This window comes from Lissotriton helveticus, chromosome 4_1 (assembly GCF_964261635.1).
Source record: "Lissotriton helveticus chromosome 4_1, aLisHel1.1, whole genome shotgun sequence".
Taxonomy (NCBI): Eukaryota; Metazoa; Chordata; class Amphibia; order Caudata; family Salamandridae; genus Lissotriton; species Lissotriton helveticus.
Window position 1 is genome coordinate 134,971,476 of NC_136063.1, and position 16,591 is coordinate 134,988,066.

Below are 16,591 nucleotides of genomic sequence, written 5' to 3' on the forward strand. Positions count from 1 at the left end.
GGAGGATTTCGGCGCCGGGCCGGGGGCTGGGAAACCTCCTATCCGGGGAGGTGGGAGAGGCTCGTCCGCGTCGCCTCTCCCTCCCAGCCCACCCTGTACCAATTTTCAGCAGAGGTATTTGTGATGGCCGGACCGGGAGATACGAGGGAGGGGGTCATCTGCACCCGCCCCCTCCCTACTCGTGGTCCGGGGGACGCCACCCCACGAAGAAGAGGAAGGGACGGCCATTTCATGCTGGGCCCGTGGTGCCCCCTGGACATCCCGCTGGCGATCTTTTCGATCGATGGCTGTCAGCAGGCCCCGCCCCACACGTGCTGTGTGTTTCACCTTCCGGATGGGCGTGACCGGTGACCTGCGGCATTTCGGGAACTTCCGGAGTGGGGGTAGGTATTTTGTTTGGACAGGCATGTCTGGGTAATGGGGGGTTGTCTATGCAGGCCTGTAATTGCTCCTTTTTTTTTTTTTTTACAGAGTGGGGGGGGGGGGCAACAGAGAGTAATCAGTCCCATTGCACTCGAAGTTTGAGTTCATTAATGGAATGTATACTAATCTGTCCGAGACTACTCTGTGTATTGTTTCTGTAGGTTATCCGAAAAAGGGCGGCTTTTTTGTGTTAGGGAACAGTAGCGGTAGTACGGGGTTCGTCACCGGGTAACTTAGAGCTAGACTGGGTTTCCCGTCTTAGCGTTGTTCGATCTATGAGGACTCAAACATGTCGCTGAAATCGGTCTGGCGAAATCTGTGCCATCGGGCATAATCAAACGTGGTGGTTCTATCTGGCCTGTCCGCGTCAGTCTGATTTATCTTTGTCTCACGCCTTTTCCCTTTCTGCCGGCCTGTTATTTCTGTCGGCCCTCTGCTCTTACCCACGTTCAGTAGAGTCGGGCATTGGGCTTTCCAGTGCCCGGAAAATTTACAAAAAGCACATTGGTTTTGCCCTAAGTCTGGTCGTCCTGTGCGTAGTGTCGGGGGATTACTTTCGGGTCGTTGTGTCTTGGGGTTGTCCTGTCGATATATTCCTTTACCTACTCTGACTTCGTCTCTTTTCTTTCGTTGCATTGCTTCTTTGCGCCACATACCGAGACTGTCGAGCATAATAGGCGTTGTCTTATTACTACAAAGGGCTATTTCTAACGTTTCTATTTTATCAAGATCGAAGGATCCTATCAGTGGCCACTGTTTCTCTTGATTTTCTTTGGTATACCTGTGCCACAGCTTACTATAGGCTATGGTAACTAATCCATACTTTGTGAACATGTCTTTATTAGGGGTGCCTTCCAGCGGAGCTAGATGGTCCACCTCTAATAAACGGTCCGGGCTGAACCAACTACCAATCAGTGGGGAGAAGACAGACATGACGGCTCACAACGAGGACAAAAAGTCAGCACTGCCTATCTTATCACTGCGTGCAAAGACTAGACAGAATATTTCTATTCTACGTTGTTTGCAGGCAGTGAATACCTCATGAACCAATATCAAAAAGTCAATAAACAATCAGTGGGGAGAATAAGTAGGCCCGCAAAAAGGTCTGCGTCCTCTACCCTTTCACTATCTGCAAAGAGGAACCTGTCCTTTCCTGTTTGCAGACAGAGAATCTCCAGAAAACAATCCGCGAACAGTAGTTCGGGGTCAAAAACAATTAATCAGTGTGGGAGAGGGAAATCTCCAGAGAGTTCAAAACAATCAATCAGTGGGGGAGAAAGATAGGCACGATGGCTGCGTTACCTATCCTTCACTGTTTGCAAAGAGAGAGAGCCTATTGTTTCTCCGTTTGCAGACAGTGAATCTCCAAACAAATCAACAAAGAGTAATACTAGTATTTTCCGATCAATTAAACAATCATTTCGCAATTCGTCGTGTTTACACAACCTTACCCGGACCGTATGGACAGTTTCTTATCTTCCGAATCCAGCGCCCGATCGTCCTCTTTTCCATGTATTCCTCGCGGCACTCCTGATGGTTCCCAGTCAGGACCGTAGATCACTCGAGAGAGGTCTGTTCGGAACCAGTGAAGTTCGGATGATCGGCTGCCAGACGAGGGTCTATTGGGCAAGAGCTCTCCCGATCGTTGCAGTCGTTCACTCTGTCGTCAGGACCTCTCCCACTGGATCCACGTGTCGCTGATGGGCCCCACGTTTGGGACGCCAATTGTAAAAACAGGTCAAGGACAACCAATATTTGCCCGGCGGTATCGCCTCTTTAACCCACAAAATCTTAATCAATGAAGAGGCAGGCGCTGGAGACTGGAAGGCAGGAAACAAGGTTTATTCTCTTCGGAGGAGAACACATCAGTTCGGACAGCCAGTATCGTCACGAGGTGCTCTAACCGCATCTCTGAGGCCTGGCCTCTTATACACAGTTTTGTGATCTTTATTGCAGGTAACACATTCTTGCAATGCTTTGAAGTATGAAAGGACATCCTCGGAATCTCCCCTTCAGGCCCGTTCCCACACACATTTACAGTTGAAGTCCCCACCCCGGTCACAATAGGTGATGATTATCGCGCAGCTGGACATTCCGCCGATTCACGGAATGTGTGGGGTTGATCGGATATCATAGGGTGGGGGCTTTGATCAATTCGAGGGTCCTTTAATGGGGGAAGCTTCCTACTGTACGGGGGGGTAATAAACAGTATCCGCAGGGCCAGGTGGCGGCCTGGGAACGGGGAAGACAAACGGGCACACAGGAAAAGGGGGTTTGTATCGAAGGGTCTGGGACCATGAAAGGAACGAAGGGAGGTGTCGCGCTGGGAACAGGATGGGGTTCTGAGGCAGAGCTGCGCTGAAGAGGGGTTTATGACCCAAGGCATGTGAGAGCGGGGGGGTGGCCAGTGCGTGGGGGGCTTGTGAGGGCGAAGGGCTGTGCTGGGGGCCAGTGGCGTGCAGAGGGTGGTTCTGATCGAGGCACCTAAAATGGCGGGTGCGCACGACAAAAAGTGTGGCATCAGGGGAAAAGGCAAGATGGCGCAGATAATGTTTACCAAACCTTACTAATTTTCCACAGGATGGCGAGGTTGGCCCGTGGGATGATGTTCCCCATTTGCCTGTTGGTTCATGGAATAGACGCAGGAATGGGTGCACATATGAGAATCATGGATAAGCCCAGTGCTTAATTTGTAAAAAAAATAAGTGGCAGAGCCCTCTTCAGGGGGCCACTTCTGGTTGCACCGCCCATTGCACAGTAACAACAAAAGTACTAACCATCACACTTGTACAAGTATGACAGTTCTGACTATTCCGGGCCCCAAACCTGTAAGAATGACTTTGGTGGCAGGTATTAGTCATTTTAATGCAAATTAAATTAATAAACAACTGTTGTTGTGCTGGTCTCCAAATTAGACAAACATTGCCACCATGTGACAGACTGTCATAAGTGCTAGTGGTGGTAAGTATGTGCCTGCGCTGAGATCAAATTAAGCTCCGGACAAGTCACTCATTCATTTTGTACAGCGCCCTCACTCAGACTGCCTTCCCTCAAACCTGGAAAGCCACTCCAGCACTAAAACAAGAGACTGGGGTCTGAGTGGCATCAACTGTTATGCTACTTCATCTTAGAAAGAATTGATACAGGTATACCCTACTTTCCCTTGTAATCATAACTGAGATACTCACCTTGTGAAGTATATGCAAATATGCCATTACAATGCACATTAGCATAGTTCAGCCTCAAAGTATTTAAGGCATAGACTACTGTTGTGTGTGAATCCAATGGTAAAATGTCCAATAACTTTTTTAAAGTTCGAAGCAACGCTACGCATGTGTGTCGACAACTAACATCACTTGAAGCTGTAAAGATAGACAACAGTCAAATTTTACTCCCTGATTTCTAGCCTCCTTGAAGGACTGAGGCGGGGGAGGTAGTGATTCCGGCCAATAATTCGGGAACTAATTCTCTTTGTGACCCAAAATGATTATCTCAGTTTTAATAAAGTTGCACGGCAAGCAGCTCGCTCTCATTCACTCAAAGACCCTGGATAAACCAATTTGGAAAGTGCCGGTGTGCATGCTAGCTAATGGTCAATAGAGTAATAAAGCCAAAGGACTTTATTTGGTCAGCTAACACACTTCGATGTTAAACATCTGTAGCATATGTTCTAGAATACAAGGAAACCTGCACTGGATGAGCTTCTCACTCATAGACTTGTGACAATTGAGAGCTATTCTCAATCGCTGGCTCAATGGCTCTCAGGCCTCCTGTACGCCCCTGTCTACATCGCTGTACTCCGGCAGGGATACTACAGTCCCGCCGATGTATGACTTGCTCATCCTCATTTCATTCTCCCGTTTTTCACTCTACTAGTTTCTCTTCATTGTCTACCTCCTCCCTTCGAACTGGTTTTCTTATCAATGCGCGCTCGTTAATCAAACATAACTTAGCCTTCCACGACTTCGTGGAGGAAAGACAACCAGACTGGGTCTTCATTACGGAGTCCTGGGCTACTGACTCTTCCGGCCATGACCTTCTTTTAGCCATCCCAGGGGGCTACTCTCTACATAGGCTGGACAGACCAATACGTAGAGGGGGAGGAATCGCCATTCTTTTCAAATCCTTTCTTTCCTGTACGGTTAAAACGTTATCCTCGCTCCAAGATCATTTTGAAGCTTTATACTTCTGTATTACATGTGCCCCATCGGTCTCTCTTACGGGGATACTCATATACAGGCCGCCCGGCTATAGAGCCAACTTTGCCTCTGATATGCTTAGAATCCTGGAACCCTATTTTGGTAAGCCCCGTCTCACCATCCTGGGCGACCTTAATTTCCACCTCGATGAGGCCGATTCTAAGGACACTCTTTCACTGGTGGAGTCTCTTGGAGCCTGTGACCTTGTTCAGCTTGTTACCAATTCCACCCATAAGGCAGGTCACATTCTCGGCGGGGTATTCTCCAATGATTCGAGACTTTCCTGCGGCTTACCTTTGCCGTTGGTCTGGACTGACCATCTTGCAGTACCTTTATATCTTGCCCTTCCTATTCCCAATTCCATCAAGAAGGCGACTTCTTCTTTTGTTCTGAGAAGAAATCTCAGAAACCTCACGGATGAAGCTCTTGCCTCTTTAGTTTCTTCACCTGAGGTCCTTTCCCCTAAAGACGTTGAGGAGGCAGCTCAAGATCTGAAGGACTCCATCACGAATGCTGTGGAAAAACTCGCTCCTGCACTCCTGCGATATGTAGCCCGACGTAAGCCATCAGCTCCATGGTTCTCTGACCAGCTCAGATCTCTGAGACAGGGCTGCAGAAGCAGTGAGAGGAGATGGAGGAAATCCTGGGACCCTAAGGACCGGGAGGCCCATAAGTCTGCTCTGCGTCAGTACAAGCAGAAAGTGATTATAGAGAAGCAGAAATACTTCTCCAATCTTACTAGCTCACTCACTTCCTCTAGGGAGCTCTTTAAAATTGCTGACTCGTTATGCTCCCTTCAACTTCCTGACCCTGTAGTCAGCTCTCAAGATCTATGCAATGACATTGCAGACTTCTTTCACAACAAAATCCTTGATATCCATACATCATTAGAAGCACAACGTCATTCTCAGGATGAGAACATTCCTCCTGGTATAAGCGCTTTTGAATCCTTGGATACAGCCCCTTCTAGTTCCTTTACGGAATTTCCTCCCCTGTCTCTGGAAGGACTAAATCTTCTACTTGACAGGACGAAATCCTCCTCCCCACTGGACCCACTACCGCTTAAAAAGCTGAAAGAGTGTAGATGCAGTCTTCTTCCCTCCATGTTGGAGGTGATGAATAAGGCGATCGCTCAAGGTTCCTTTCCATCGGTATGGAAGAAGGCAATAGTGAAGCCCCTCCTAAAGAAACCTTCACTTGACCCCGGCCTCCTTAAAAATTTTAGGCCCATCTCCCTTCTCCCTGCACCTGCAAAAATATTAGAAGCACATTTGAATTTCCATCTATCTTCTTTTCTCGATGCTTCTGAGTATCTTGACGGCACCCAACATGGATTCCGAAAACAGCATAGCACAGAATCTGCCCTCACTTTTGTAGTCAATAACATCCGACGCAAAGTTGACGCGGGTCAAACTACTATTCTTGTGCTATTGGACCTCACGGCCGCATTCGATACCCTGTCTCCTGCCATTTTAACATCTCGGCTTAGGGAGGCAGGTGTGACTGGGTCGGCCCTGAGCCTCCTCAGTTCCTTTCTCCTTGATAGGGAACAGAGAGTGATGCTCGGAAACCACCTCTCCCCTGCCAAGTCTTTGCAATGTGGGGTGCCACAGGGGTCGGCATTAAGTCCGACCCTGTTCAACATCTACGTGGCCCCCCTTGCTAGGCTGGTAAGATCGCAGGGGATGGAGGTGGTTTCATACGCCGATGACACCCAGATCATGGTGTCATTCACTCATTCCTCTGTCACTACATCTGCCATCAGCTTCAGGTCTTGTATTCAACTTGTTGCAGACTGGATGGTTATCAACTCCCTGAAGCCGAATGGTGAAAAGACAGAGGTATTGGTCTTTGGGAAGGACCAAGATGCCTGGTCGAGTGAGTGGTGGCCTTCCTCTTTCGGCACCTGCCCCACTCCCTCTCAATCGGCCAGAAATCTCGGTGTGGTGTTTGATACTTCACTCTCTATGTCTCTTCAGGTGAATCGGACTGTGGCAACCTGCTGGGGTGTTGTCAGGATACTCAACAGAATCCGCAGCTATTTGTCTCTGCATGCACGTAAGCAGATTGCAGTCGCCCTTGTTGGCTCCAGGCTGGATTATTGCAATTCTCTATACATGGAGTCCAACAAGGGCCTCATACATCGGCTGCAAATCGTGCAGAATGCTGCTGCACGTTTTGTCTTAGACCTTCCGAAGTCATCATCTGCCACCATCGCGAGGAGAGACCTCCATTGGCTGCCTGTCCAGCACAGAATCTATTTTAAAATCCTGTGCTTGACGTACAGAGCTCTCGAGGAGGGATCTAGAGGTGCTCTCAGCTCCCTACTTACCCGCTACCATCCCACAAGGTGCCTTTAGCTCTGCGGGATTACTCCAGCTTGCTGTCCCCCGTTTCAGACTGACCAGATGGGGAGCTAGGGCCTTTTCCGTTGCTGCTCCACAGCTCTGGAACACCGTGCCTATGGAGATTAAAACTCTACCTTCTCTAGACCTGTTTAAAAAGGCCTTGAAAACATGGTGCTTTTCAAGAGCCTACTCAGGTTGAACTGCTTGGTCTGTGTCATGAGCTGGCTTTTTGAATTAGGCGCCTTGATGCCCACTGGGTTAAGTTTGCGCACTATAAGACTCCTATCATTTCATTTAATTCATTATTGCACAGCCTGCTCCAGACCTTACTGCTAGTCTGTGCTGCTCGTCAGTGCTGTCACCTGTGGTGCTTCGCATTGCTTTTCGTTTACACGCTGTGCGTATTTTCAGAACAAAACTTTCATCCTGTGTACCCTACAGATGTTCACAATGGGCCGGATTCACAGAACTAACGTAAGAGAAAGTCCTAAACTTGCTACCATTTTGGTATTCACAGAAGGCACTTACTCATTTTGGTATTCACAGAAGTTAGGACTCCTAACTTTAGGACTCCTAAATGCCTTCTGTGAATACCGAAAGTCTTAAAGTTATGATTTTTCTCAGTTTAGGAGTAGCAAAGTTAGGACTCCTAACTTTACTACACCTAAACTGAGAAAAATCCTAACTTTAAGACTTTCGGTATTCACAGAAGGCATTTAGGAGTCCTAACTTTACTACTCCTAAACTGAGAAAAATCCTAACTTTAAGACTTTCGGGATTCACAGAAGGCATTAGGAGTCCTAACTTCTTTGAATACCGAAATGAGTAAGTGCCTTCTGTGAATACAAAAATGAGTAAGTGCCTTCTGTGAATACCAAAATAGTAGTACGTTTAGGATTTTGTCTTAAGTTACTTCTGTGAATCGGGCCCTCTGTGCCCAATGCCCCATCTGCAGCTGTGCAGGCCTATGTCCCATGGGTCCTAGTGCAGTCTACTTTGCGCACTTCACTTCACAAAGTGACCCTTTACTCTTCCCATCCATCCGTCAAATGACTCAGAAGAAGGTAGGATTTATGCCCCCGCAAACCGTTTTGGACCATCAAAGACTACAATGTGATAACAAGTATATTTTGTAAAGTTGTGCAGTTTGCTTTCTGCATAGGAAGGCTTTGGTCATTTTCCAATGACATGCTGAATTTCTGTGAAAGCAGAAAGTGAATGTGAGAAAGTAACATCTTTCTTGCCTTGGTATGCCCCACTTTTTTATGAACTGCTGATGTGCTTTGACTGAGTGTGCCCTGGGTTCCTGCCAACCAGGTACCCAGTGCCTGTGTTCCTTCCCTAAAACTGTGCTGAAACTAAAACCCAATTGGCATCTCTGGCCCCTGTCAGCCCCTAGTAAATGGTACCCTAGGTACCCAGGGCTTGGTGACCAGAGAAGACCCCTGAGGGCTGCAGCACTTATTGTGCCACCCTCAGGGGCCCTGTACCCTGGCACCCACACACTGCCTTTGCAGGCTGAGTGCCTAAGTACAGAACTAAACCAAGAGTCGACATGGCACACATCCCTGTGTGCCATGCCCACATAACCCACTGCCCTAGCATACTTCAGTCACACCTCTAGCTGGGTGCCCTATGCCAGAGGTATGGGCACAGGTGCATGAGCCCTGTGCCCCTACAGTGCCCAGGGCCATTCCTGGGCACTGTAAGTGCAGTGATGCCATTAAGAGTATATGGTGCTGGGAGGTTGTCATTACGAACTCCACAGCACCATAATGGCTACACTGAAGACTGACAAGTTTGGTACCAAACTTCTCAGCACATTAAACCTGCACTGATGCCAGTGTGGGATTTAATGTAAAATGCACCAGAGGGCATCTTAGAGATGCCCTCTGAAACCCTACCCTACAATCCATGTCTGGGCTGAGTGGCTGCAGAGGCTGCCACACAGCAGACATGTTGCTGGGTGGAGAGCCCCCCGCTCTCCTGGGCCTGCAACAATGCACATCCTGGGCGAGGTGCTAGGTCTCCTCCCCCAGGATGGGCAGGGGGAAGCTTCAAAGGCATGCCTCCTCTGTGAGCTTCTCCAGACCATTTGCTGTACCCAGCAACCGGCCCCCACCAGTTCTAACCCCCACTCTGGCGGTAAGACTGGCAGGAAAAACTACGTCAGGAAGGGGGGGTGCTAGCCTGTGCCAACCCCACCCCTCAGGTGGGGGAGACGAGGTGAAGCACGACCCCGCGCTCCGGCCATCTTGTAGATGGGGAGCCTTGACCAATCCCAGCTAGGCTCCTGCCCCCCTCCCACAGAAGAGGAGCAGGCTTTGGGGTGTACTCACCCCAGAAAAGGGACCCATTGGTCCCTGTCCTTGCCCTACCTGTAACGCCCCTAAATTCAGTATTTAGTGGCTCCCGATCGGAAAAGAAGAAGGAAGATCAAAAAGAAGAAGACCATCCGCGCAGCTGCTAACAACAGGACGACAACAACTGACTTGGCCCCAGCCCTACCAGCCTGTCGATCCTGGAACCTGCTCCTGCCTAATCCCGGCGCCTCTTGCGGACAGCAACCTTGGGACACCCGGAGGACATGCCCTCCTTGAGCCTCTTAAAGGCTGGGACTCGCATCAGCAGAGGCTCTACTGCAACAACCCACCTGGTGCCAACCAGGAAGCTCCGGACCAGCCCACTCTTCACCCGCCGAGCCCGGGGCGGGCCCAACCGAACCAAGACCACGAGGACGTCCCCCCGGCGACTGGGACCCAAAGTCCAGTGCCTAAAGACCCTCCTCGACGAACCAGCCGACGCCTGCAGACTCAGAACCAGGGGCCACCCCAACCGCGACCAGCCGAGGGTAAGCTTTTCCAACACCAAAAGATACCCCTGCACCAGGTGCCCTACAGCTCCCTGTGCCTCCCTTTGGGGTACCTACCTGTGCTCCAAGATCCCAACTTCCCTCTCGAAGTGCTGGTCGCCCCTGGAGAGTCTCCGTCCCTGAGCCTGCAGCCTTTGTTCCTTTTTGACCTTTCCTGTTGGATAACATTGGGCGCCCGATGGCTCAAGAGCACCCTGCACCCAGCCGCCCGACTGCCGCTGGCTGTGCCACGTTTGTCCTATCCTACTTCCCCCCCATGCCCTGAGCAAGTGACCAGGAGCCCAGCTCCCACATCCGCGTGGCCTGCTAGCCAGCAGCCACCAACCGAAGGCCCCCTTAGCCTCTTTGGATATTATTGGGCCTATCTACCTCTGCACCCGGCCGGCCCTGCGCTGCTGGGGTGGAACCGACTGTACTTACCTGACCCCTGAGTCTACACCTGGAACCTTAACTTCACCAGCCAAGTACTCACCTGGAAACCGGTAACTCACTTACCTGCCATTATATAACATTGACCCATTTTGACTCAAACATTTTCTGTGGGAAGTTTTGAACCGCAAAAGTAATCCTTACCGTGTTTACTAGTAATCTGTATTTTCTCCATAGGAACCCATTGTCTGCTTTTCTATGAAATTTCTTCTAAGTGCCTACTTTTGAAAACTTGAAATATTCTTTAAAAATCGTACGAAATACTGAAACGCAATTACCTACCTGTTTTAAGTTCAGACCCCAGTGCTGGCGCTAGAAGCCCAGTACTGGATTACAAAAGTAATGCGATCATACTTTCCCTGCAACCTGAATTTTCTCCCATTGAATAACATAGCCAGATAATCTATCACTTGTCCATGCAATTTGAACTATATAGGCATGACGTGCAGAAAAGCAAAACAAAGAATCTGCGAGCACCGCAGCAATGTCAAGTGCAAAAAAACAACGACCAAGATGGCCACGCACTACTTGGAACAAGGACATACAGTGAATGATCTACAGTGGATCATTCTGGAAACCCTGAAGTCCAAGGACCACAATGCCGAACGCATACTGTTCGAACAGGAACAAAGGTGGGTACACAGATTGGGCACTGATGTACAGGGTCTGAACGATAATATTCCCTGGGCAACTCTAAACAGATGAACAACACACCCTGCTGAACACCACAAATGCCTACAACTGTACGCCTAAAATTGGAACACTTTGTGAAAATTATGGACCTTGGTAACCCTGTTAATCACAGGCACCTGCAGTATCAAGGCCTCTCTGAGAATCAACAAGAGGATTGCAAACAAGTTCTTCAATCCTTTAGACAAATGTTCTCACTGACACCCAGTCAGACAAACTGGTGCACCCATGAGGTGGACACTGGTGACAGTCTCCCTGTCAAGAGTAAAATCTACAGGCAACCTGACCACGTCAGGGACTGCATAAAGAAAGAAGTACAAAAGATGTTGGAATTGGGAGTCATTGAACCCTCAGAGAGCCCTTGGGCTAGTCCTGTAGTTCTAGTGCCAAAACCTCACACCCAGGATGGTAAGAGAGAGATGAGGTTTTGTGTACACTACAGGGGTCTCAATGCTGTCACTAAGACAGATGCCCATCCAATACCTAGGGCAGATGAACTCATAGATAAGTTGGCTTCTGCCACCTTCTTGAGTACATTTGACCTAACAGCTGGTTATTGGCAAATCAGGTTAACTGAGGATGCCAAGGCCAAAACAGCATTTTCTACCCCAGGAGGTCATTACCAATTTGTGGTGATGCCCTTTGGTTTGATAAATGCACCTGCCACTTTTCAAAGGTTGGTGAACCAAGTTCTCACTGGGTTGGATGACTTTTGTGCAGCATATCTAGATGATATTGCTGTCTTCAGCTCCACCTGGGAGGATCACCTGATCCACCTGAGGAAAGTTTTGGAGGCCCTGCAAAAGCCAGGCCTCACTATCAAGGCCACCAAGTGCCAGATAGGGCAGAGTCAGGTTGTGTACCTGGGACACCTTGTAGGTGGAGGCCAGGTTCAACCCTTGGAGAGCAAGATACAGGCCATAAAGGACTGGGCTCCTCCAACCACCCAGACACAGGTCAGAGCTTTCTTGGGCCAGTCTGGTTACTATAGGAAGTTTGTCAAAAAGTATGGGTCCATTGTGACACCACTTAATGACTTGTCAAGCAAGAAAATGCCAAAGAAAGTTCAGTGAACAGTTAGCTGTCAGAAGGCATTCGATGACCTGAAGCAGGCCATGTGTACTGCACCTATTCTCAAGAGCCCTGACTACTCCAAAACCTTCATTGTCCAAACAGATGCATCTGAGTTGGGTGTGGGAGCTGTTCTATCTCAACTGAATATTGATGGTCATGACCAGCCCATTGCTTTTACAAGTAGAAGGCTGACCCCTAGAGAGAAACGTTGGTCAGCTATTGAGAGGGAGGCCTTTGCTATGGTTTGGGCCCTGAAGAAGTTGAGGCCATACTTGTTTGGAACTCACTTCAAGATTCAGACCGACCATAAGCCCCTCTTGTGGCTAAATCAAATGAAGGGAGAAAACCCCAAACTTCTTAGGTGGTCCATTTCCCTACAGGGGATGGACTTTACAGTGGAGCACAGACCAGGGACTGACCATGTCAATGCATATAGTCTCTCCAGGTATTTCCACTTAGAACAGGAAGACTCACCTGGTCAAGGTTAGTTTAATGTCCCTAAGTTTGGGGGGGTTATGTAGGAGAGTGGGGTCTGCAATCCTATGGTCACCCCAGATTTTTGCTTTTTGCTTCACTGGTTTACGACTTTCCCTGGCTGTGGGCCTGCTAATCAGACCCACAGCCTAGCTGTTCTCTCTCTAAATTGACAACCATGTACTTTAGGTGCATTTACCAATTGGTATTGGGACCCCTTATCAGCCCCTGTACAGTGTACCTTAGGTACCCAGGGCATAGGTGAACCCAAGGCCTACCAGGGGCTGCAGCATGTATTGTGCCACCCCTGGCTGGCCACCCAAACAGACACAACTGGCTGGTAAGACAGCTGGGGCAAGGTGGTGTAATCACCCTTTGCTGTAGATATAGTATACCTATATCTAACCCCAAAATGGACACATATATTCCTATCAGTCACTCCTATGGCAGGCCTTATCAATCCTGAAGGCAGAGTGCTTGGAATTATGTGAGATGGTGCTCTAGCATGAGCTGAGCCTGTCTGCAGCTTGTGGAACCAAGTCCTTATAGCTGTTCCATGATAACGCTATACCATATACTCTTAAGTGCATTATAATCCTCGCGGTTATTGCTAACTTTGGTATAGCATTATCAAAACATGTCGAGTAAGGTGTCATACGAATTGGAATACTACCCCCTCGCCAATTCTGGCGACGGGGGTAGCATTCCACCCTTTTAGAGGGACACGACATGTATGTAACTGTGAACCCCGGTTAAAGTTAACTTGAGCCTCAGCATCACAAAATGGATGCTGCCACCACAGACACAAGTCTGACCTCCTGCTGCTGGGAGTCCGTCCAGCGAGGGAGGCCTGGACAAAGGGTTTCCTGCCTTGGGAGGTGCTAGCACCACCCCAGACAGGATTTTGTGTATTGAGGTAGGGAGGCCTGAAAGGAATGAGACATGCCTGGGGCACACAAGGTGCCCTGTGCATACACCGGTTCAAACCAGTTGCTGGGGTTCTCCAGCCCCAGCTCTGGCGCGAAACCGGACAAAGGATAGGGGGTGTAACCACCCCCCTTCCTGGTCCCACCCATAGGAGGGACCTAGTCTTAGTACAGCCCCCTTTAGCAGGATAAAGGTAGGAGCTGGTCCCATTCCAAATTAGATTTATCCTGACAACTTTACAAGAAGAAACTCTGGACTTCGACGTTCTGCTCCACAGAAGACTGAAGAATCTCCCTTGTGGGCAAGGAGTGTCCACCCTGCAACTGCAGGCACCATCAAGCGTCCTAGCGGTCCACTTTGTCGTCCTTCCTGCCGGATCCAGACTTCAGAGCCCGACGAGACCCGGACTCTCAGACCTCTCCAACCTCTACCTACATCTGCAGCACAGCTGAGACCCGTGGGTGCGACGAGACACGTGGGACCGGCCATCTTGAAGAGACTGCACTTCGCTTCCAGCACGACTTCTGAGGCACCCTCGAGTAAGTGCTTTGGGGATTGAGAAGCCCCAGCCCCGAGCAGCTCCTGCACCAAAGACCAGCCCTCCAGCATCCACGAGATCTGCGTGGGGCCCTTTTGCTTGATTGCTGCTCGGCGCGTTGTCTGGTCACTTGCCGGCTGCTAGTGACCTCCTAGACGACGATCCAAGAAATCTACACTGCTGGTCTGGTTGCTCCAGACTGGCCCTTACTCCCTTCCAAAAGAGGAGCACCCTGGACCCTCCTGGTCCACTCCAGACGCCGTTTCCACTCACCGCGTGGGTTGCCTTTGCCAAGGCCTGTTGACTCCAATCCCGGATCCGACACCGCCGACAGCGAGAGCCTGCGTGGGACAGCTCATGCCTCCATCCTGGTCGTCGAAAACACCTCCTGGTCCACGTGGCTGCAGAGACAAGCGTCCACTCTTCACCTGATCGCGACGACAGCATCTGGTTCCCTCTTGGTTCTACACCGGTCACTGGCTAGTGACTTTGAACACTGTCCCCTCTGCTTTCAGGTCCTCTTCTTCCTCGATCCACCCGTGGATCGCACCGGACATCTTCCTCCTGGTCGCCTGCAGCATCTTTCTTCAAGGCTCCATAGACTTCGACGCGGAAACCCGACACACTTTGACACCTATGCACCGCAGCCCGTGGGTGAGGTAACAAGAGCATTTCGGTGCTCAAGGGTAGATTAACTCTCCTAGTGTCCCGATTTCCAGTCGTTTTAGTCCTAGATAGTAAAGACTGTCCATACTCAACTTTTTCGTAAACTGTACTGTCCATTGACTTTGTTCCGCATCTCGCGTGTGAGTTCACACTCTGCACACGCGTCCCGTGGGCCTCCTGGTACTTACCTAAGATTAGGATAGCGTAGTCCCAGCGATCCTACAGCCTCTGGACAGCTCCTTTCCTTCTATCGATTTCCTTATACCATTTACTTAGTATATGGTTTGCCGTGCCCCTAGGGCACCATTTTAATTTTGTGCAACTGATCGTATTTTTCTTAAGAGATTTTCATGTGCTTAGCCCTATGACCTCATAAAGAGTTCAGAGGTGTTTGTTATTAATAAATATACTGTTTATTTTTATAACAACCTGTGTGGTGTCCTTTCATCTGGTATTCAAGGGGTTATATGTGGTAAAACAGCTGGCTTCACATGCCAAAAGAGTTTAGCCTAAGACTGCTTTGTCCATGCTACCATTAGGATAGCTGGTCTATAAGGTTGACTTACAACCAATCACCATAAGGGTTGTTTGGACTGATACAAGGTGATCACTAGAACTAGTGAGCATCATATATCAGACCAACTTCTCACACTCATTACGAGTGGTCGCGATGAGAAACTACCAGTCCGTGTTGAGAAAGCTGCCGTTCGAATAAAAATCTACTTGAGCGGCAGTAAAAGACAGCCCGCACTGTGCAAGAGGCAGTTTTCAATGATTGCACAGTGTTCGGACAAGCATCCTGCACTGTGCTATCATCGCAAACAGAGTACTACGCAGTTTGCGTAGTGCTACGTGTAGCTCGCGTAGTGCGAAGTGCACTTCGCGTAGCGCTACTTCGCGAACTATGCCCAGGGTTCGTTTTTGTGCCGACAGCGAACAAACATTGACAGAGCCAATAGGCCTCTCCTTCGCGACGGTTGGCTCTGCCATTCGCGTTTGTTCACGTTGAACAGCAAGGGCATTGCTGAGTTTGGCAATGATTTGTAGCCACTGTACATCAGTGTGACTGCTGTGCTGCATGGCTCCTGAATAATAATGGGAAAAAACTATGAAGCAACCAGTGCTAATGCACTTAAAAAACAGGGTATTATAGTGCGTTTCTTCAGTTAGTTTTAGGCACACTGAAAAGCATCCGTGCTGCTGCACAGCATGACTGCAAAACCAATGTACACCGCCAAAGCCAATAGATCTCACAGGAGAGACCGACTTGTTTTGCCAGTGCTTGTTCTAGCTTGCACCAGGCCGTGCACCACCTTTGCAGTTTTCGCGGATAGCTGGGCTGGGACTGAGGCGTTATTTTGCAGTCAGAAAAGCTGTGTTACACTCGCCTGTATTCCTCTTTGCTGGGCTCCTCTCTGCTGAGTCAGTAGGCGGATGACAGGCGTGCTGTGCAGCCAATGGTGTGTTTATGACATGCCTGGAGGTAGCTCAGCGGGTTAACGCATCAGCTGCAGAACAGGTTGCAGGTTCAAATTCCAGCCTTCTGTCATGGGCTACTGGTTGGAAAAGTGTTATAAAATCACCAGACCCAGAAGAATAAGCGCCTGTGCCGGCTGCTCTCTCTTGGCAGTGTACACATATGACCCCGGTGAGTTCATTCTCCCGCGCGGGCGGCCGTGCTTCTGGGCCCTCGGCTGACGGGAGCGCTGAGGTGAGGCCGCCTGGAGGCACGGGGCGGGGTCCGGCGTCGTCGCACGGGGTTGGGACTCATTAAAGGGAGGCCTGAAGCCTGCACATTGTGTCGGTGTCAGAAGTGATTTCAGAAAGCTGCAGGTGCGCGGTTGTTTGTTTTCTCTCAGCCTCTGACCCACTGCTCTGCTCGAGGGGTCTTGGCAAGGCCAGCCGCTTCCGCTGCACCTTTTCAAGGAGAGTTTTCGGTTTGGGAATTGTG

The 16,591-nt window shown here is 49.7% G+C and overlaps 1 protein-coding gene across 2 annotated transcripts in view; it reads left to right on the forward strand.

The window, feature by feature from the left end:
- The window catches only part of OPLAH (5-oxoprolinase, ATP-hydrolysing), a 270,496-nt gene that overhangs the window by 7,228 nt on the left and 246,677 nt on the right, over positions 1-16,591 (forward strand). Inside the window, exon 1 of one of the 2 annotated variants that reach the window (XM_078686544.1) lies at positions 16,454-16,588. The exons of the other annotated variant lie outside the window; for it this stretch is intronic. The gene's annotated coding sequence lies outside the window, so the exon portion shown is untranslated. Of the gene's footprint in view, positions 1-16,453; positions 16,589-16,591 lie in introns of those variants that run through there. 2 annotated transcript variants of the gene reach the window in all.